Source organism: Lagopus muta, chromosome 6, assembly GCF_023343835.1.
Source record: "Lagopus muta isolate bLagMut1 chromosome 6, bLagMut1 primary, whole genome shotgun sequence".
Taxonomy (NCBI): Eukaryota; Metazoa; Chordata; class Aves; order Galliformes; family Phasianidae; genus Lagopus; species Lagopus muta.
This window is the reverse complement of record NC_064438.1, coordinates 1978146-1999605: the sequence shown is the minus strand read 5'-3', so window position 1 is coordinate 1999605 and position 21460 is coordinate 1978146. Positions and strand designations below refer to the sequence as shown.

At 36.8% G+C, this 21460-nt stretch overlaps 1 protein-coding gene across 3 annotated transcripts in view; it reads right to left on the bottom strand.

Annotated features, from left to right (window-relative positions):
• The window catches only part of KCNA4 (potassium voltage-gated channel subfamily A member 4), a 74324-nt gene that overhangs the window by 14909 nt on the left and 37955 nt on the right, over positions 1-21460 (bottom strand). For 2 of the 3 annotated variants that reach the window (XM_048947888.1, XM_048947885.1), the window contains exon 4: positions 223-340. The exons of the other annotated variant lie outside the window; for it this stretch is intronic. The gene's annotated coding sequence lies outside the window, so the exon portion shown is untranslated. The remainder of the gene's footprint in view (positions 1-222; positions 341-21460) is intronic. 3 annotated transcript variants of the gene reach the window in all.

Genomic DNA, 21460 nt, shown 5'->3' with positions numbered 1-21460 from the left:
CAAGTTTGTGAAAGCTGTCAGAGGTGTATGAAGCACAAAGTTAACATGGAAAACAAATGTTCCCAGATTGATTAAACAGGCACAATTAACTGACATTGGCACAGTGCAAGAACAGTTATTACCATGCTAGAGAAAAACAAGTTCTCAACATTATCAAATAAGATGGCTAAGCTAATTTTGAGTCAAAAATCAGCATAGAGGGAATCTTTTGACAGACCTTACGTTGGTGTGAGGTAAACATGTAATTTTGTCATTGTTATCAGTATGATATTCAGCATGGAAGACCTTTCCAAAATGGAAATGTGGAGGGTTCCACATGTATGCATCAGGGTAGGTAAAGCTGTGAAGTAAAATGATTACAACTTAATTAGTTCAGCCCAACACAGAGGTCCCAAAAATGACACCTTATCCCCACTGCCCAAATAAGTATGTTACACACATACATCAGATCTGATCTGTACAGAGTTTATGTTATTTTGTACCCTTGGAATAGAGCAGCTCCTGAAAAATCCATAGTTAAAATCAGACCCTCTTCCTATTCCAGGAAAAACCACCAAGCCCTAAATTTAGAGAAATCTGCAGTTTACTACAGCAAATTTCCTTGCAACTGTGCATAAACACAGGAATACTTGTAATGTTATTAGGTGTCTCTGAGCACTGCTTAACTATTACTGAACACAAATAGAGAAAAAGTTTTCAAATGGAGAGCAAAAACTATAGTTGTAGTTTATGAACACAATTATACTTCATACAGTCCTGAAAATTGAATTAAACATAGTTCATTTAAAAATTTGCCACCATATCTGTGTGAAAATTCTGTGTCAGAAATGTCAGAAATGTCAGAAATGTGGATGTGCCAATTCTAACCATAATGTTAACCTCAGCATGGAAGCCCAGGGTCAAAAGTCTTGATGAATGCGTTGCCAAATTCTGAGTTAAGTAAGTGAATGTAAGGGCCTAGCTAATTCAGACTCTTTCAGTCTAACACAGATTAATTTCACTCCTATATTGAGGCCAAAAGCCTCACAGAACTGTTCAGGATTAAGACTATCCAGATAATCAGCTGAGACTGGAACCTTTAATAGCTGGTAGATAATTTGCTCAGTGAGATACAGAGCTAAATGTATAATTTCTTTAGGAACAGCTTATCATATTCCCCACGTAGATCTGTATAAATGATACACAAAACTATCAGACATCTGTATCCTACCTGAATCCACCAGGGGTCAGGTTGAAAATGGACTCTTTTTTTGTCAACAAAATTCTCCAACCTTACTGGCTAAGAGGCCTTCTGCTGAAGAATTCAGTACGGCTTCTCACCTCAAGATGGGGTATAAATCCCTCTCTTAGCTGAAACAGCCAATTCTTCCTTTGCTTTTAGATTACCTGCCTCAACTCAGTCTAACAACACTCCTCATGAGTAACAGTACTACTTCACACCAAGGATTATTGATGTATCAGTTATGAAAGCATCCTCTACACTAACTGTGCCCTGAACATTCACTATTTTTCTTCACCAACATCTACACATAGTATGAAATAGATTAATCAATGAATACTGAACACAGCTAACAATACAGCAGTTTCTATCCACAAGTAAAAATAACAACTTGAAGCTTGACTGAGGCTACTCTCCCAAAGATACCAGGGTCTGTAGGCTATGTTGCCACATCATTGTCTTTCTAACTTGCTTAATACGCATTCTCTTGGGTAAAATAATTTCAGATAACCATAGTTATAAAATAAATAGCAGTTACAGATATAGGCTGTCTTCTGATTAAAATGACCTCTACAAGGCAAACTCAGCAACATTCATAAGTAGTTTTAATAAGGCAAAAATCGAGAGACACAATCTATAAAAATCTAGTTCTCTCTTTATGGGGACAGGATAGTCCTCTCTGCCACGCACTGAGGAGGCATCCACCTTCAGATATTCTAGGAAAATAGTGGAAAGTAGCATCTTCCATTTTTTTAATTTCCTCAGATACTTGTTCTAAAATAGAGAATGAGTATCTGAAAATGAATTTACTGCTGATCAAGGAACAGATATTTATCAAAATCACAATATTTACTGATTTAACCACTACTGGGAATTTTCAAATGAAAGGTATAACAATGACCTACAATGGCTGTTCTGGCAAAGTGGCCGGATTAAGTATAACAGCTTTAAACGCAGTCCAAACAAAGGGATCTGAGCAATCTAAAACTGTGTGCATTACATCTGAATTTCAATTTGATACTCAGACTTTTTTGATATAAAGTGATTCACATACAGAAGCTTTTAACAATTTCAGGAAATGTCTAGCACATCTCCCTCTTTTCTGCCAAGTGGAGTCAATACATTTCTCACGCCTGTGTATGTGCAGATGTACGGGCACACAAACGTGCCACCCAGCCCACAGCTCTCTGAGGGTTTTCTTTGTGCATCCACGGGGTTATGAAATGACAGAACATGATATGTGAATCACCTGTGGGAGGAAAATCATTACTTGAAAAGATACAGCATCATGCCTTAATCTTTTCTTCCACCCCACCCTCCCCCTGAATGGCATGAATTCCAACTATGACTTAAAAACAAAGCATAAGAGTTACACAGGGAGGATTTGTATATCTTAAATCGTTAATTTGCTTACTGGTCTCATTAGCAATGGCAAAAGGGAAAGCAAGGATTGACTGTAAATCAACCTACAGTTGGCTAAGATAGTCCAGTACAGACCTAGAATATCTGAAGGTAGGGATCAGTATTCTAATGTTCAAAAACATAGTTCCTGGTAATATTTTTCTCTGAATGCTGCCAAAACAAATCCCTTCCTTTATCCACAACTAAAGACAAGAGCTTTCTCATTGCTTGCATGTGCAAGAGTCCATTACCTATCTTTAGCTAGGAAGACAGATAAATCAGCATCTATCAACTTTATGGGGTAATTTTATCAAGTCTTGGTTCAGCAGAGTGGGAGCTGTAAATGAATGTTATTTTACATTGGAATGAATGCTTGACAGATCAGGGTTTTTTTAAGCAGTTCTGGAACATTCTTTAGATTAACGATGCACTTTGTCAAACAAGTAGAAAAAAAATCTGATACAAAAAACATCTATTATCTAGGGAAATCATAATTGGTTTTCCTATCTGCTTTCCTTCTTAAATTACTCCCAAAAAGCAGAGTAGATAATTGCAAAGCTCAGAGTAGCAACTATATTCTGACTACAGCAATCTGGATGCTGACAAACTAAAGGCCCAGTACCCACATGAATACACTGCTTTTGTTTACAAGTGACAATAAAGCTAAGTTTTAAAAGGTACCCATGCCATCACTTCATTTATTTTACTGAGATTTCCACATTGCATTTGTGGCATTTCAGCATCTTCTACATACTGCACAACCACTATTTAGTAAATCTCTGTTATTGACATTAAGCTCTAAACTTTGTTACTTCTTTTGGAAAGACACGTTCTTGCTTCTAAAATGTGCCTGATGTTCATCACCTTCCTTTATTTTCAAGCAGCTGTTCACTGGACCTTTACCTTTTTCCATTGTTTTTCTGGGCCAGCATAAAGAGGCAAAACAGGAAAAATGTAATAACTTCTACATTAGCATAAGAACAGTAAAATGTGCAAACTAATTCTCAGGTTTTATTTTACCAAAAACTCCTGATGGTTCTTAGCAACACTGCACCTGATTACTCTGAAAGAACTGGGAGGTGTTTATCAGGCTGTCAACTCACTAAGCATTCTCCGAAAATACAGTCATTGTATCTGCGAACTTCATGATGGAACAAAAACCAACGCAGTCCAATTGGCAGGATTTAGAAACACCTCCCAAATAAGGTGGTGAATGGCACCTATCAGAAAATCCTGGGGGAAAAAACCACCTACTTTACAAAAACATATGTGCCAGTTTTTCCTCCTTGACAAACAGGTTCCTTTTTTGCATAATTTTACACTTGGGAAACATAGCGACTAAAACTCTCTCAAACATCAGAGAAGTAGTTTTCTTATTGTTTCACTTTTCAAAAGATTTCTCTTCCTTAGCTTTGTTGCTCAAAGATTGGACATTCAACAGATCACTTAAAAATAACCTGCCTTAGCTTCACAATTCAGTTCATTGTTCTCCTACTCTCAGCAGAAACAGCCAACCCTATAACCACACACCTTCTATGGCATCTGCACTGTGCCTGGTAAAAAGCAGGCGGCAGAACTTTTACTGCCTGGCACAGATGACTTGTATGTTTCCTCAGACTAAGGGCACAACCCTTTTGCTGATGAAGGCACAAGAGCAAATTTTGTTGCTGATATGTATAAAGGCTGATTCTCCTCCAGCCCAGTCCATCAAGTGCTTGCAAGTCTGAAATGTCTTTTACCCAGGATTTGATTCTTCCTCCACATCTACTGGCTGAAACTCACTAATGATTCCAAATATTAGTGGAAAAATTCATATGCCAACAGTATTCTCCTGTAGTGCTATCTGTCACAGCACTTGTGTAGTAGTCCAAGGAATTAGGTCAAGACTTACTATGATGAGGGAGCCCTAGATATAATTGCACTATACCTGGAAAAAATGGGAAGTTTTCCAAAGCACATGCCTGTATGAGGTTTTATGTGTTCCTATCTACTTTTCCAACTATCCCTTGACCTAATAAAATATGTTCTCTGTCCCTAGAAAAATTAATATGCAGTATTCTGAATAGTAGATGTTTTTCAGCTTTAGCCCCTACCACATTGTATCCACAGTGATGCTCTGATGTTTTGCTTTCCTCTTCTAGCTTTTGGCTATGTTATCCTCTTCTAGCTTACTTTCTATTTATGAAACTATATAGTTCACAGCTACATTCTAAGCTAAGATCATAAGACGACGCATGCTCCTGGATATGGCCTGTAGAATAAAATGAGGGCAAAAAAAAAAAAAAAAGTTCCCTGGGAGAGCATTTCTCATTCAATTTTAGAACAAGATGCAGTATTAGAGAAAGCCTTGCAGGAAATGTCACATGATCCATTACCATTTACTGATGAGTAACAAGGAGTGAGAGGAGCAGAGCAACAATGTGGTAAATCTTATAAAAGAAATGATAGGTCAAGATGTCACAGAAATAAATTCTGACAGTCGTTATGAACAGACAAAATGAAAATACAGCCTGAGTATGAAGAATGTTCTGGTACAAAAGCAGTGAGAGAGCTGTGATTCCAAAGGTGATGTATTTGAGAACTCTAGGAAGAGGAAGAAATTCATGCTGGACAAACTATGTATGAATTACACAAGAAACCCTCTATGGGACAAGTATAACTGCAGAAAAGAAGAAATGGAAAGAAATTTTGAACCTGAGCCAAGTACAAGAACAAATTAGCAGAAATTTGTTGTTAGTGATGTACTTAGTGCAACACGACAGCAATTAGCAATCCAATTATAATCAACATGAGCGCAATCATAGGCAACACAGCATCTTAGCCAGAACTACAAGAAGCACATGTTATTTAAACCAACTCATTCAAAGGTCATTGCTGCAGCAACGTGAACACAAGTATCTTCAAAGTTCTTTGCATCACATCCCTCCTTCTCAATTGCAAAGTAAGTAAAGCACCCATCCAAGAGAAAGCTGGGTAGACGCAGCACAGTATGAAGAGTTAGTTGAAATAAGTTAGGGCTGGCTGCTTGAGCAAGCAGCACCTTGGTTACTTTACAATGAACAGCAATCCAGCAAATGTGATGGAGATTTGAGCTGGGGCTAAGAGAAGAGGATAATTTAAAAGCTTTGCTGGAAATAACTCCTGTGTGTTGTTTTGCTTTTTTGGGTTTTTTTGGGGGGGGTTGTTTTGTTTTGTTTTTTCACATCTGGAGCGGTACTTTCTACAGTTGAAATTATGGCATTTATCAAAGTATGAAAAACACAAATTGTAAAATACTTTTGCTATTTTTCCAAATAATAATAATGATCAGTACATGTCCAGCATAATCCTATTCTTACTAGCAGCTTTACTTTAGAAGAATAGACAAACATCCTCTCCAAAACATCAACATTTTGCTTGCTTATTTTCCTTTCAAAATATGAAACCTTCAAAAGATGAGGCAATATATTACAGACAGAAACAGACACCAGCAGAGGAACAATCTGACAAAATGATGCCTGACATGGAAGAGTGGATGACGCACTTCATTGTATGTCACTGTATTCCTCCATGTGGAAAAAAATTGCATCAAGTGATATTCATTAATTCTTGCTATACATTTATGGAGACCAAAAAGTGGATGTGAGCACAGTGAGGCAGTGGGTAGCGCACTTCAGCAGTGGCAACATCTACATGAAACACAAGCCACGTTCTGATCAGTCATGCAGATTTTCTATGAGCTTGGCATGCAGGCTCTTGTTCATCACTGCTGAAAACACATTAATGGTGTTGACTCTGTATTTTGTAACTGAGAATCTGCTCTGTCAAATAATGTTACTGTGCTCTTTGCAGCTGCTGTAGTTTCCATGAAAATAAATAGGAGGCATTACCTTCAGAGTGACCCCAATAGGTGGAGACATAGATACGCCCTCATTCTTATTTTTGTTACCCACTTTCTTCCTCCTCAATTTGCTAATTGAAGTCACTCCTTGCAGATAAACTGAAGTAAGGGTAAACATACAAACTTTGTGTATAAGTGGCTGTGTAGTTTTTGCCTATAAAATACAATACTCATTAGCTCTCAGACGATGCTGGCAAGGCAAGCACCTACAATATCAAAGAGACTTGAGATAATGATGCTTAATAATTTTCCCTCTGCGAACAAAAAGACAGTTTCTTTGAACTCAAGAACTGTAGGCAGTGAAAGTCTTTGATGGTACCACGTTTGCAGGGTGATTCTTTTAGTTATTTATACGCAATATGTCATCACCTCAAAAATCTGTAAGTAGTTATCTTACAGAGGTTAAGATGTCCCACAGAATTTCATCCTATAGTGAGGGACACTGAGAAGCTTTCTGAGGTGACAAAAAAAGTCACAATGGGAACATTAATAGGACTTGGACTTTAACCTGGTGTTAGCTTGAGATTGTGAGGACTAAGAGTAAAATGAGAACAGCAACTCACCTTAGTTTCTAACCTCTCTTATCTCTGGATACTGAATTTCTAGGGTTGATTTTATTCACAGAACACTTGGTAAAGATTTGCTTCATATCTCAAAGCCTACAAAGAGTTCAGAGAGTCACTCAGGTTCAACTAATGTCTATGAACCATATATTATTACCAGTTCAAGTAATGTCTATGCTTATTCATATCACAATTAACATTGCACAGTAAAAGTAGGCTACTGAATACACTGAAAAGTTTCAATAAAATAAAGAGCGAACAGAGCTATGTAAGTGTTCAAAGCTGAAATGAACAAACAAATTTGGGGAAATACTTCAGCCTCTTCAGCCTCTGGTTGTTGGTTTTCAAGGAGAATAGGCAAAGACATTTTTGCATGTTTGCAACGTGCCCTGTGAAGGGTAATTGAAAGTAGTATAAATCACAAAAGGACAATAACCTCTTTTTGTTTTCCTGGAATAATTAAAAATAAAAAATAAATAGGAACCATCTGGAGTACAGACTGAGCAGACTGCAGCACAAGCCACAAAGATTTTCTCAGACAATTGCACTGCTCATACATTCATTCACCTCTGAAGTACGTCACTGGAAACTGGCTGCCAGCCTTTCAAAATAACTTCCTTTGGACTTCTAATCAGTCCCTTGCAGGTTGGAATGGGTGAACAGAAGCTGTTAAAAATACAACCAGCCATACCTTCTGCCTCCCTGCGTGGGAAGAGAAAGCGAAGACTAGTGGTCTGAATCCCAGTTCTCCACGCGTACCACATGAATCAGATCTGGCAGACAAGCAGATGGTATGTGATTTAAACAGTTCATTGCTCTCTTAACCTTACTTAATGATTAATTTGGCACTAATTGCAGATTGTGTAAATATAGCTTATCATTTAATACTCAAGTAGCAAATGATTTGTCAAGTTGAAACTTCAGTTTTGGCCAAATGGTACCTTCATCTTTGCATATGTCAGCAGTTACAAAGTCTGCTGCTGAAAATCCAACAGAGAACGTTCCTATGCAGAATGAGATTTCTGAGTTTGAGAACCCCCCACCTATCTGCCCAAGCTCTCTGCTCATGGATATTTTAAGTTACAGAGGAAAAAAAAAAAAAGCAGACATTATGTTTAATGATCAGATTGAAGAAGAATGATTACTGTGTTTGCAGTTTTTATTTTAACACTAACAAATGATATTTTCCAGCATGTGCCAAGCACCAGCCTAAGAGAGACAGTTTTGAAAAATGAACTAAAATAGCATAGGCAATTCCACTTCATTAACACTGAGATTGTAGCAGTACAGCCTGGGATTCATGGAAAGTCTAAGAAAAAGCACTGGGAATTTGTTTCACTTTCCACACTTCCTGAATTTTCAGTTTCAAAGCACAGTCATGCAGCAGTTCAAAGAAAAGACATGGAAGAGAAGTTTGTCATTACATGAATGCATTGCTAATGACGACTAGCTGATCAAGTACTACTACTTTAAATTCTTTTGATTCCTACCTCCTTGTATCTTGATCTTAAGCTACCACTATGTTTACCATCATCAGCAACAAATACAATGCAATCCTAGGGCAACAAGAATTCTTGAAATATTCCATCAAAGTTTTTACCACATGATATCCTCATGATTATCCATGAATGGTGAGGAAAGTACACGTGCAAGATGAAGAACCATCAGCTCTAATTTCTTCCAGGGCAATGAATAATCAGACCTCAAGTGAAAGAACAGAAGACCTATTACTTCATCAACAACAGTGTAAAAGACAGAGCAAAACTCACATGCTACCTCCTCCTCAAACAGCAACATGAATCTTCACTGTTTTCAGGGTAAAAGAAACAAGGAAACTTTTTGGATTCAGGCAGAATTTTATCCTTTAGGAAACAAAAAAAACCGTGCTCACATATCCCAATACTTCAGATATGAGTCCTAATAAAGACACACAAGATTGTTCTTTAAGAAATAAGAGTTTCCATGTATATGTAAATCCCACATGAAAAATTCTGCTATGTAGAAATGTTCCCTGCTCCAATATAACAATTCTCACTCTCATTTATATATATATACATACATACATATATTTCCATGTTTTTCCTTCCATCTTGTGATACTGTAGACAGTTTCCTTATAACCCATTAAACACAACAGACATGTTGCAAGACTTTCTTTTTCTGATACATTTGTTTCAAGACCAATATTTGATTCCCATTCCAGACCCAGCAGAACGGGGCCAAAATTAAGATGATCAGACACGTATGAGCTTTATATAAATGCAGAGCTTTCAGATTTTTTCTTTCAACAGGAACGATACTAAAATAAAATAGCTTATATTGGAGGAGCATCTCAGAACCTAAATTGTCAGGCACTGTAAGTGAAATGAAAATGAAATAAGAAATAATGGACAAGGGGTTCGCAATATCACTGCAGAAACAGAAAAATGGATAATGGCTGCAGGTAAGTACAGCATTTCTCAAAGCTGACATCTGAGTGGAGTTATGTACATTGCCATTTTTAATTCAGAAATGTAAGCAATACACTGTTTAAAAAATGACTTACTACAGCAATGCTGAATTTAATTTGACATCAGGAAAGAAATGTAATTTACATGATGTTCTCAAATTTTGTTGTGTTCTCTAGATAAAAGTCAATTACCCTTTCAGTGATGTTACACTATTTTCTATGATGCAGTGCTTCATTCATTACAAGGCACAAAATAATGTAAATGTGCAAAATATGGGTTTAGATAATGATTCAAAACATACCTTTTATTATTTATTTTTTTTCCTGTGAGTGGAACAGCAACTTATTTTCAAGGAGAGGTCATTATGTATCCCCAGCAATTTGACCAAAATAAAATCTGGTTTACACACCAGATAAGCAAGGGTGCCACAAAGTCAAATAGTCCAAAAACAACTTATTTGTGTTCCTGACTACAGTTTACTGTTGAGCTGCAGCCCTTGGGGAACTTTTTCAGGAGGTTTTCTACACAAACTTCAGAAGTTCTTTACGATGTGCAGGAAACACGATCATCTTTAGAAACATGAAAACAATCATGTCTACTTTGCCAATAATAGAAACTAAAAGGGCAGCTCTGCAAAGCTGAAGATGACAGCATGGTGTGCTCAGGAAAACTCGAGACTGCTATCTGAAAACCAGTAACAAAGCAAGTTGCAGTAGATCAAGGCTTTTTCCAAAGAATTCAGTGAAACATTCTATTTGAATTCTGTCATAGAGATTTTTAAGATATAATAACTAGAAATGGTGAGTCTAAATGGTAAATATTTCAAGATATTTATTTGGAAGTCATATAATAATATATAAGCCTTCAGTAAGAAGAAACAGAAATCGTATTGGATTAACACTCAGCCCATTGATAACAGATACGGAATTCAAGCTTTTGAATCTGTCTCCTGAGATGAACTTCAGATTGATTAGATTCCACAACAAAGCAAATGTAAAAAAGATTAAAATTTCAGCAGATGGGAGGGTAACAGAGACAAATCCATAGTAAGAGCAACATTTAATCTTCTTTCTAAATAAAAATTGCTTGCTTACTTTTCTTGTTTGTATTGTTGCATTAAGAAGAAATGAATAAATCAAAAGAAGTGCCCCTTATGCTAGCTTTAGTTCTCCACACCTCAATCCTCTATGCTCAGTCTCCCAGATGTCATATATATTCTCTGAGCCCAGAAGCTACTGTTTGTTGGGATTTTTCCTTTGTTTTGAAAGATTGTTACAAGAATCACAAGAATCACAAGGTTGGAAACGACCTATAAGATCATCCAGTCCAACCGTCTCCTCATCACCATTGCCACCACTAGTACTAAACCATATCACTCAGCACGTCATCCAGACGCCTCTTGAACACTGCCAGGGACGGTGACTCCACCACCTCCCTGGGCAGCCATTCCAGTGCCTGACTACTCTCTGAGAGAAGAAGTTCTTCCTTATGTACAACCTGAACCTCCTCTGATATAACTTGCAGCCATTGCCCCGTGTCCTGCTCATTGCCTGGGAGAAGAGGCCAAATCCCTCTTCACCACAACCTCCCTTCAGGAGGTTGTACAGTGCAATGAGGTCTCCCCTGAGCCTCCTCTTCTCCAGACTAAACAATCCCAGCTCCCTCAGCCGCTCCTCATAAGGTTTGTGCTCCATTTGTGTCAAAATGTATATGACAATGTCTATGACTCTAGAGCCACAAAAGCATCCATTTGTTTATGGTGGTGGGTAAGCATTTTAAATGCTGGAAGAAATCAAAATGAGCTATAAGCAAATGCTACTAAGAAAAGACCATCACTCTCACTCTGAGTTCCAGTCAAGAACTGTCTTCTAGTCTTCTTCAAGTCTTCTAGAGAGATGTACACAATCTCTTTTTAGATTTTCTCTCTATTCATATCTGCGCATTTACGTTTTTTGGCATCAATCTTTATCTTCAAAAGGACCGAAGTTCTAAATCACAAGGGGGCCTAATTGCAGGTGATACATTTTGCCCTTATTCGTTTGAATAATTACAATAGAAATCTTGTCTCATATACTTAGCCAAGTAACTGTGAAATAGACACAGGTAATAAGGATCACTCGCATAGTATGAAATTTACCCATAAATCAGTATCAATACGAGACCTAAGTAACTCTGAAGTTCCAATACAACCTAAATGAGGACAATCTCTTACATAAGGTAATATTATTTTTTATTTCTTTTTTAGACAAAACAAAACAAAAAAGTAGATACAAGATTAAAAAGATGAAAATTTAGAAGTAAGGAACATTGTATCTTGGAAGTAAATGATATAGGAGTCATTGATACTCTCTAAGTATCATACCTCAGATCTATCCTCTGATGGTCTGAATTCTTCAGGCTGCGTATGCAGTAATGAATTTCTAAGCCAAGTCATAACACTTGTGTCTTTTTTCACACCACTGATAAAACTCCAGCACATTTCATTACCTGTACTTCAAATGTCTGTTTACATTCCTTCTCTTATGCTCTGGCTATTTTCTTTTCTCCCATAACATACCCAAATATTAAATATTTATCTGGTTTATTCTCAGACTGTTCCTGAACTAAACACAGAAAGAAGTGACAAGTAAGGAAGTGATAGCTTTTTATATCTCCTGTTGATTTACTGGATCAAATAGATATTATAAATACAAAGCGCTGAATATTCATGGAATCATAAAATGCCTTGGGTTGGCAGGGACCTCAGGGACCATCAATGTCCAACACCCCCAGCACAGGCAGGATTGCAGCCTCCAGACCAAATACCAGATCAGGTTTCCCAGGGCCCCATTCAACCTGGCCTTAAGGTTTAAACGCCTCCAGGGACAAGGCATCCACAACCTCCCTGGGCAGCCTGTTCCAGCATATCACAATAGGTGTTGATATGGTAGATATTGAGTCACACCAGCCTTTGCTGTCTAACCTGTTTTTTTCACAAGCCAAATTTCAAGAAGCAGAAATAAGCGTACAAAACAGTTCTCATTCCAGTTTACTTGTTCATCTTTCTTTTGAAACAACATAAAAATCTGTCAAAACTGAGGTTTCGTGAAGAGGGAATGATTTATACGTGCTGTTGGACTGAGATCATCCACACGTGGGACAATTATAAGAGCATACTTTGTCACTCCTGAGTGATGCCAAATTATTGCCTGGCTTTGAATCTGCTGTATATTTTGAAAAGGTTCAGAAGATGTCACTAGTAATTGTTGCGTGAGATGAGAGTGGAAACAGTGAAAACACGAAGATTTTAAAAGTTCACATGAAAATGGTGCAAAACCAATACCAATAATAGAACTGTAAAGACCCATTAATGTTATATTTTCACTATTTTTACCGGTTTTCTTCAATAATAGTTTTCAAGAATTACTGAATGCCACCAGAAACTCACAATACTTCCTGATAATTCTTGATGAACCAATTTCATTTTGAATTTCCACAGCTATCATCAAAAATGACACATAAGGCTAAATTTTGAGAACTTTTCATTTTATTCTGACTTTATTCTGACAGAAAAGTCAGAATAGAATCAGTCCGTAAATCAAAGAATTTCATTGTGACCTTCAATTCAGATATCCAGCTGGGCTTTGAAAATCAATACATACAAATAAATCTGTGCATGTGAGCAGTCCCATTGTGTATGCCACCGTTCAATAATTTAAAAATAAAAAATAAAAATCTGGCAAAAATCAAAATTTTTCATCAATGTATTTCTCTTCAATTTCAATACCTTGAAGTTTACATATAATGAGTATTTTCTTTTTGCAGCAAGTCAAGGTCAAAAAGATTGCCAGTACAGTCAGAACAGAACCATATTAAATGAAACGAAAATTGAACTGGCGGTACCATATTCATCTGGTGCTTCAGGCCTCCAACCTGCCCTCTTTTTAGTAACAGTCATAAACCTTTAATCTTACAAAACATTCCATTTGTAACCACAGGGCTGGCTGTGTCTTTAAGCATACAGATACAAGTGAAGCATGTTGCACATGATGTGCACTGCCCTAGGAAGAGCTCACGGGATTATTGTGCATGACTCGGATGTGGGTCTTTCTCTCTACTGCACTTGCTGACAGGGGCACAGGTTTAAAAAGGACTATACTCGTAACAAATAATGACATTCTTGCAGGAAGCCAGCTGCTTACTTTTTCCCTCCATACTTGCTTACTTGGAGACATACCCCACAGCAGGTATGCCTACTTTGTAAAGTGAAGCTCTGAGCCTTTTCTCAGGTTCAGATTAAGTGCTCTCATGTTTAACTGAATGGTACACCAGTAAAAAACATTACAGATTTCTGCATAAGCAGAAACTTTGATCAAAACTCATGCTAAGCACTGTGAGGATGATCCATACCTGCCTGCAGTCACACATGTTAGTACATGTGGATGGAAAGTACACACATCTCAGGACTTCTTACATTTAACTTAGCAGTACATCATCATTACATGATCTCTTCCAGATCTCTGGAATAATGTTTACATATAAGTGGGGGAAAATTTGGTGACAAAATATTATTAATTACACTATGCTAATTTTACTATATATATATTTATATATGCTAATTTTACTATATATATATATAGTAAAATTAGCATAGTATATAGCATATTATATATATATAATAATATATATAGCACATAGCATATATATTAGCATATATATATATATATATTTAGGGTGGGAGGGGGTAAATATTCCAGTTTTATTGAAATATTCACCATGGCAGTGATTAGATCAGACATGGATCTAGAATCTTACTCCTATAACCTGACAAAAAAATATATGAGCTTACGTTCATATTTTACCATCTCATTTTGATTTTCTTTTCTAACAAATAATTAAATATTTACTTGGTCTCGTAAAAGATTGTAAAAGTAAGGACTCATAGCAGCCTTCCATATTCACACAGTCTACAAATTTAATTTTCCTTAGCAGAATTTGGAAATGGCAAATCCCAAAGCTGAATTTTTCTCTAACAGGTTGCAATTACAGCAGCTAACCAGGCACTATCTGGATACATATCTAATGTAACATGTTTTTGGTTCCTCACTGCTTTTAATAGAGTTCTTACAAAATGTACTAATAAATAAGTAAATAAATAAATAGTCGTTATCTGCATTTTCTGTAACACTGGAGGTTCCAGTAAACATCAGAATCAACAGACTGTGCAGAAATTTGGAAGCTCATGCAGTCCAACATCCTGCTAAAAGCAAAGTGACACTAGGACAGATTACCTTGAGCTTTGTCCAGGTGTGTCTTGAAATTCTCCAAGAAGAAAAATTCCACAACCTCTCCAGCAAACTTGTTTCTTGTGGTGTACTTCTCCTGGCTCCTCTCAACCTGACCCTTCACCCATAAGCTTGCTCAGTTCATGACCATCAGTGGTGGCCATGATGGAGGCATCTGGCTGTGATAGCTGAACCAGAGTTAAGATGGATTCGGGGTAGACAGCATTCATCATTCATCAGCCAAGTATGGTTTGTAAAAAATGATCAGAAGTCAGACATCTAATAGCATGAATGGAATCACAGAATCATAGAATCACCAAGGTTGGAAAAGACCTCTAAGATCATCCAGTCTTAGAAAACAAAACAAACAAAACAAACAAAAAACTTTAACTAAAAAAAAACAAACAAAACAAAAACCTCTTTAACTAAAAGAGTTAAAAATAGGATTCTTTCTGAGTGATGGATCACAACTAAATACCAGGAGTTAAGCTACTCAGTTTTCTCATTACTCCCCTACCTGATACCACTACTACCTGTACTACAATCAGAAGCCACAAAGACATCTTTATATCAGTATCATAAAGCAGGACTTTGGCAGATGTCCTAGTAATTAACAGTGAAACAGACACTACAAATAGTAGGCAGCTGGACAGCTGGACTTCTGAAGAGTACTTTCTTCAACACTTTCAGTTCGATGTCAGAGAGAGCTCAATCCAAAACATTCATTCCAAGAACGTTTCCTTTTCCATTACACTATGAAGAATATCTCACGAGCACTGTCACTACTGGATCAGTAAAACATTTTATCAGAGGCAGATGAAAGCTTTGCTATCAGAGGAAAGGAATGCTGTTTGCTTAGGAATTCAGTGCATTCCCTTTCCTCTGTACAATTTCTTTGATTTTCATTGATTCTTCCTACATTAATATGTTCTTCTCTGAGAAAAAAGCATCCTTGAGCCTGCAGGTAAAACCAAATCAAATTTTTAAAGTGTCAGAGCTCTGATAAAGGCCTTGTTCTTTAGCAACTACTTAATAATTAAGAGGCTGCAGCAGCAGTTTGAAATGGCCCATAGTTGGTAATTTATTTTTGGTATCAAAACCATTAATGATGGGCAACCTGCGTTTCTGTGTCATTTGAGGACAAATTGTTAAGTTTTAGGCCATCTTGAGGAAAGGAGGAAGAAAAGACATTGCGTTAATATAAAATTAAAAGAAAACTCTTTTTAGGTTAAAATTAGATTCTACAAGCTCAAGTTAATTTCCATTTCATGCATTTGCCTTTATATTTTCCCAGTATAAGGAAAACGAAACTACTTTGTCGACATCAAACATGAACAAGCCAAGACAGAAGAAACAGCATGCCTTGGTTTATAACCCCATCTCATTTCAACTCTTTTCTTAACAAATACAGACCAGCTCCTGTGAAGCTGGCTAATTTCTATTCTTGATAAAGGAGGGACTTATTTTGACATATCTCTAAGAGCTCCATGAGATAAAAAGATGTGAGCCAGGAGAAGGGCATCAAGAAAAGACCCATCAAAACTTTTTTTTTTTTTTTTAATTCATAGAATGGAGTCAAGTTCTTTCATTCTTTCATTTTTTTGAAGATGACACTAGACCCATAATCTATGCAGTTTTCACCAGATTTTCATTTATTCTGAAATAGGATTTCTGTTATTAAAACCAGATGTATCTATGAAATAACTTCTTTTTCCAGACTTTCCAAAAAGGGAGACTAATATCATTTTCGTAGTAAGTTAAATGCCATAAATAAACCACAGTAGTAGAAAGATCTTCCTGTTCATTTGCTTCTCCCTAAGAACACAGTTAAAAGATTTCTTGGCAAAGAATGGAAAAAGCTCAGTTCAAGTACAAGTCAAGAAGGAACATACAAGCTCTGGAAACTGAAGTTACTTGCTAAGAGATCCCAATGGCACTGTAACCATGGAGTAACTGCATATTCTTTTTTTTTTCTCCTCTCTCTTTTAGCAAACATAGAAATCAAAGTCAGGACCAACTATTCCACTACTGACGATCATTAGGCCTCAGCCCAGCTGATGATATCACCTCCACAGCTTAGGCAATCTGAAGGCTGAGAAATACTCAGCTCCAGCATTTAAAAAAAAAAAAAAAAAAAAAAAAAAAAAAGAGAAACTAAAGTTGTTGCCACAAATCTTGCTAAATCATATTGTTCACTTGCTGTCCTTCACATTTGTAAGTTCTCAATTGAAAATAAACCCCAGCTTATTGTGGTTCAGGAAGAGCACAAGCAGTATGCTACATGCAAAACAAAAATTATGTTAAAGAAAAACACTTCTGTGAGAACTAAATGTGTGCAGTTTAACTTGAACTTTGTAAGAATTCCTGAAGAAAATAACAGTAGTTTTTCCTTTAAGTTACTAAGATGCTTCAGCCACCTCCATTTCAGTGACACACTATACGCTCAAGATAACCTTTACTAGAAGAATCCTATAAATCTGCAACAGGGAAAATGCTTTTCTGGTATTAAAGACATACGTTCCCTTCTCTTTCTTTGTCTCAAAAAAAAAAAAAAAAAAAAAAAAAAAGTTGGGAGTAGAGATAACATGAACCAAATAGTTGGCTTTGAAAGGAAGGTCATGTAATGAGAGGACAGGAAATGGCTTTAAACTGCAAGAGGGTAAACTTAGACTAGATACAAGGAAGAAATGCTTTACTGTGAGGGTGGTGAGATACTGGAACAGGTTGCCCAGCAAGGCTGTGAATACCCCCTCCCTGGAGGCGTTCAAAGCCAGGCTGGATGGGGCTCTGAGCAACCTGGTCTACAAGAAGATTAGAACTAGATGATCTTAAAGGTCCCTTCCAACCCAAACCATTCTATGATTCATTACTGCCTTGAATGTTTCACCATCTTTCATCATCTTTCAAGCTAAACAGCACTTTACATGGCACAATAATGCATTCCTTGGTATCTTTATGATAAGATCTGCTGTAGTCCTCTTACAAAAGAGTCAGTATGAACAAGGGTATCAGCCTGTTCTATCACAATCTGTCATAATTAATGTATTTTTTTCCTTCCTTTACTGTTATTTTGTTTAACACGTTTGCTTGATAAGTTCACATCCTTGCATACTCTTAATTCAGACTCATTGGTATACATTTGTCTGAAGGCTGTTCGTATTTTTAATACAGATGTATTCTCCAAGTTTGGGACATCAGTCCAGCTTTAACATATTAATTATAGGATCCTTTCTAGTAGTAGTTGCACATGCCAGTTTTTGACTCACAGAGTGAGGTGTGTGCTGAGTCTGATCAGTTTCAAAGTATGCTGTAGAGTTCTTTCATAAAACTTCCTGCCTAAAGACAGCAATAATAAAGTTGTCATTTATGGAAATGGGAGATCTTTTTGTTAATTGCTGAGGTATCACTTGGTTATACGAGAGATCACTCTTAACTATTTGAAGACTGACCCTTTGCCTTACATAGAAACGTTCAGTTAGCGTATGGCAAAACATTTCTGAGGCACACATACAAATACTAAGAAATACTTAAAAATAGAAGCAATGTAAATCAGCACATAGGTTTGCTTCACTGATAATAACACTTCTTAGCCGTAGTATATGCAGTTCATTGCAGAGCAAAGGATATGATAAACTTCATCACTTAAACCTCTTAGCCATTTATTCTCACGTACTGTATTTCCTTACAACGCAATTTGCTTGAAAGGCAGAATCCAATTATTCCTTAATTAAGCAAATCCATGTCATTTGTTTAACTAGAAGGGACTTGGACTCAAATAGTTGAATGTTCTTTTTTAAAGAATAAAAAAGAATTCTTCATGTGTTCTGGAATTAAATGTAGTGGAAAGAATTGCGACTAATTCCTGGTCGGAATTATTTCAGACCTAGGAACACCAAGTATCAGGAGCAGCTTTGCACCAATGTGCTAGACACAAATTATCATCTCCATACATCATAAATCTTCCAATTTGTATCTCTAAGAGCTTCACTTTTTAAATAAACAGCTGCAATGAGATCCTTGAAAATCACACCAAGGTAAGATTTGTAAACACCTGGACACTTGACCTGACATCAGTGTGGGCCAGAGATTATATATTTATGCTAAAATTCTGGATCGCATAGGTGCACAGGAAGGTGTAGTAGCATTTTTGCAGGCAAAAGTGCATGTATGCTTCTGAAATTCTGTGGGTCTCAACTACCAGTTGGCAGTATTTAACTTTTTATCATTTCTTACATGATTATTTTATTTAATATTTATACAGTTCCTTTCTAACAGTTGTTTTCATCTCTGTGGGATACTGGATTGCTATCTGAATATCTGGTAGACAAAGTTATGTATATGCCTAAAAAACACAAATTTGTTTCCCCTCCTTCCAGTTTTGTAGTACCAGTGACAAATTCATCCTTAATTTTCTTATAAAGGGATCCCAAATCATACAGGGATCAGTCTCTCACAAAAGTACATAATCTTTCACGTTTCCTCTGTTTTATGCTGAGGGGGTGGGATGGAAGAAATTCAGCAGATGAGGGAGGAAAAAAGCAATGACTCAAAATTCAGAACAGCTAAATAGGTCATTCAAGTCTTATAATAATCTCCAGTATGTAGGAGCAGGTGATGACACTGCTAGTCAGAAACAGAAATTGAGAATGCAGGATGCTGTCATTTTTTTTCAGAGTTTATAGGTCTCATGAGCACTGGATCATCTCTACTATATGTGATGTTCTAGGATGCACATTATCACACGTGTGAGGTAAGATTATGCATGAGAACATGCAGGACAGTTCCACAGCCTTAAAATATCTGCTTTCAAAGACATCCAGATAAAATGGCTTTAATATATTTAAAGTCATTACTGAAAGTAACAACCAGTCCCCATTGTTAGAACCACCACTTTTCTGATCCCACTTTTGCTTTAGTTAATCCTGAAACGGTATACTAAAAAATCACTTCAGTTAGTCAGTCAATGAATTCATTACAATGGTTTTCTCTTACAGTCTGCAGAAGGTAATTAATTGGCTCATTTCATCAGCACCTTTAACTTTGTGTACTCATAGAAGAACGGTAGCATACTACTGCCAGTGATCTCACCTGAAGTCATAGCAAAGTTGTCTGTAACGGGAGCAGGGCTGTGGACATACGACAGAATTTTCACTGACTGCAGAAGTAGATATTGAGCCTTCTGTTGTTTGTTGGTTTGTTTGTTCTTCAAAATGGTTAAAAAAGACAGCTTGATAACTGAGACACAAAGTTCACTATCTTGCCTCTCCTGTACCCTTTCAATTTAGGGCAGATCTGAGAGTTTTCACCTAGTTGAAGACTTAAGCATTTCGTAAGGCTACCAAAACCATAGCCTATTTAATTACCCACTGACAATCAATGGGCTGCAATTCCTCACCTCTTCTTCCAGGACTGTGTATATGGCACTATCACAGCACAGTCTTTCCAGAGGATTCAGGAATAAACTATATAGCAGAAGTTCCTTTCAGTGCTCTGCCTTTTCTGCATTTTTTGAGCACTTTATGTCTGCTAACTATGGAAACTGAAATGTTAAACAAAAACATCTTTTTGGAGCTATTCAATCATACATGGCCAGCAACTGTGGGATTCATAATATTTACAGTCAAGATGGGATTTCATAGATGAAAAACCGTCGGATTCTTTCTGAAGTATCTTTATGAAAAAGCCATTCAAAAAGAAATTGGTATTCAAAGAAAAGGTGAATACAAGTACACGTTGTTCTAAAAATGACTGCTAATCTTCAGTATGCAATAAAAAGGGAGAAATTAAAGCAAAACACAATGGGAAACATGGACAACATAAACAAAACAGGAGGCTGCAAAATGATAACTATTTTAATGCTATTTCACATTTCCTAGTTTTTGAACGTTGAAAGCAACAGTGAAACCTAATCGCATCAGATGTTTGTTACTAATGTACTCTATAATATGACCTTGAAACAAAAGGAATATATCTCAGAGTAAATACCATTCTTTCATCAAGTTTAGACAATAAAAAGGCGAGTGAAGTTCCTAAAACAGGAAAGAGAAAGACTGCTTGAAGTTATCAGAGCTACCTCTCAGAGTACAAGCCCTGCAGTGAGTAGGTGGAAATGAGATGGAGAGAACCAGTTCATACAATTTCCTGTAGACCTTTTTCCTTTGTTCCAAGCAAGGCACATAAGCAGCAGGAGGACTGCACTTCCCCTTTTCATTCTGGGAGAAATTCTGTGCTTAAGATAACAACAGGAATGATTACATTTAATGTTCTACAGTTCAGAGAGAAAGTAAAGAGAAAGCATGTTTTCTTGAGCACAGTTCTATATGTCTTTTATGCACAGGGACAAGTGACATGGCCTGAAGTAATTAACGTCACTGCACTTAAAGACTGTTGTATTATCACTCCTCGGGCTCCTTGGTGAGAGTTCCAGAACTTTCTGCCCAGACTTTTTACCTGATAAAGGATTGAACACGGCAGGAATCTGGCCAAGGACCAGGAGGCTTAAAGAGCTGTTTAAGTTCTAAACTATCATTTAGTTCTGCTTGCCACGATGCTGTAGAATAAAATCTACTTTAGCTGTGAACTTTCAGAAGTGTATGAACTTTCACTCAAGAACCACAAGATGGCACTACAACAAGCACAAAAAGCTTTTTAATTATCAGCAACCATGATCTTGCTCATTTATAT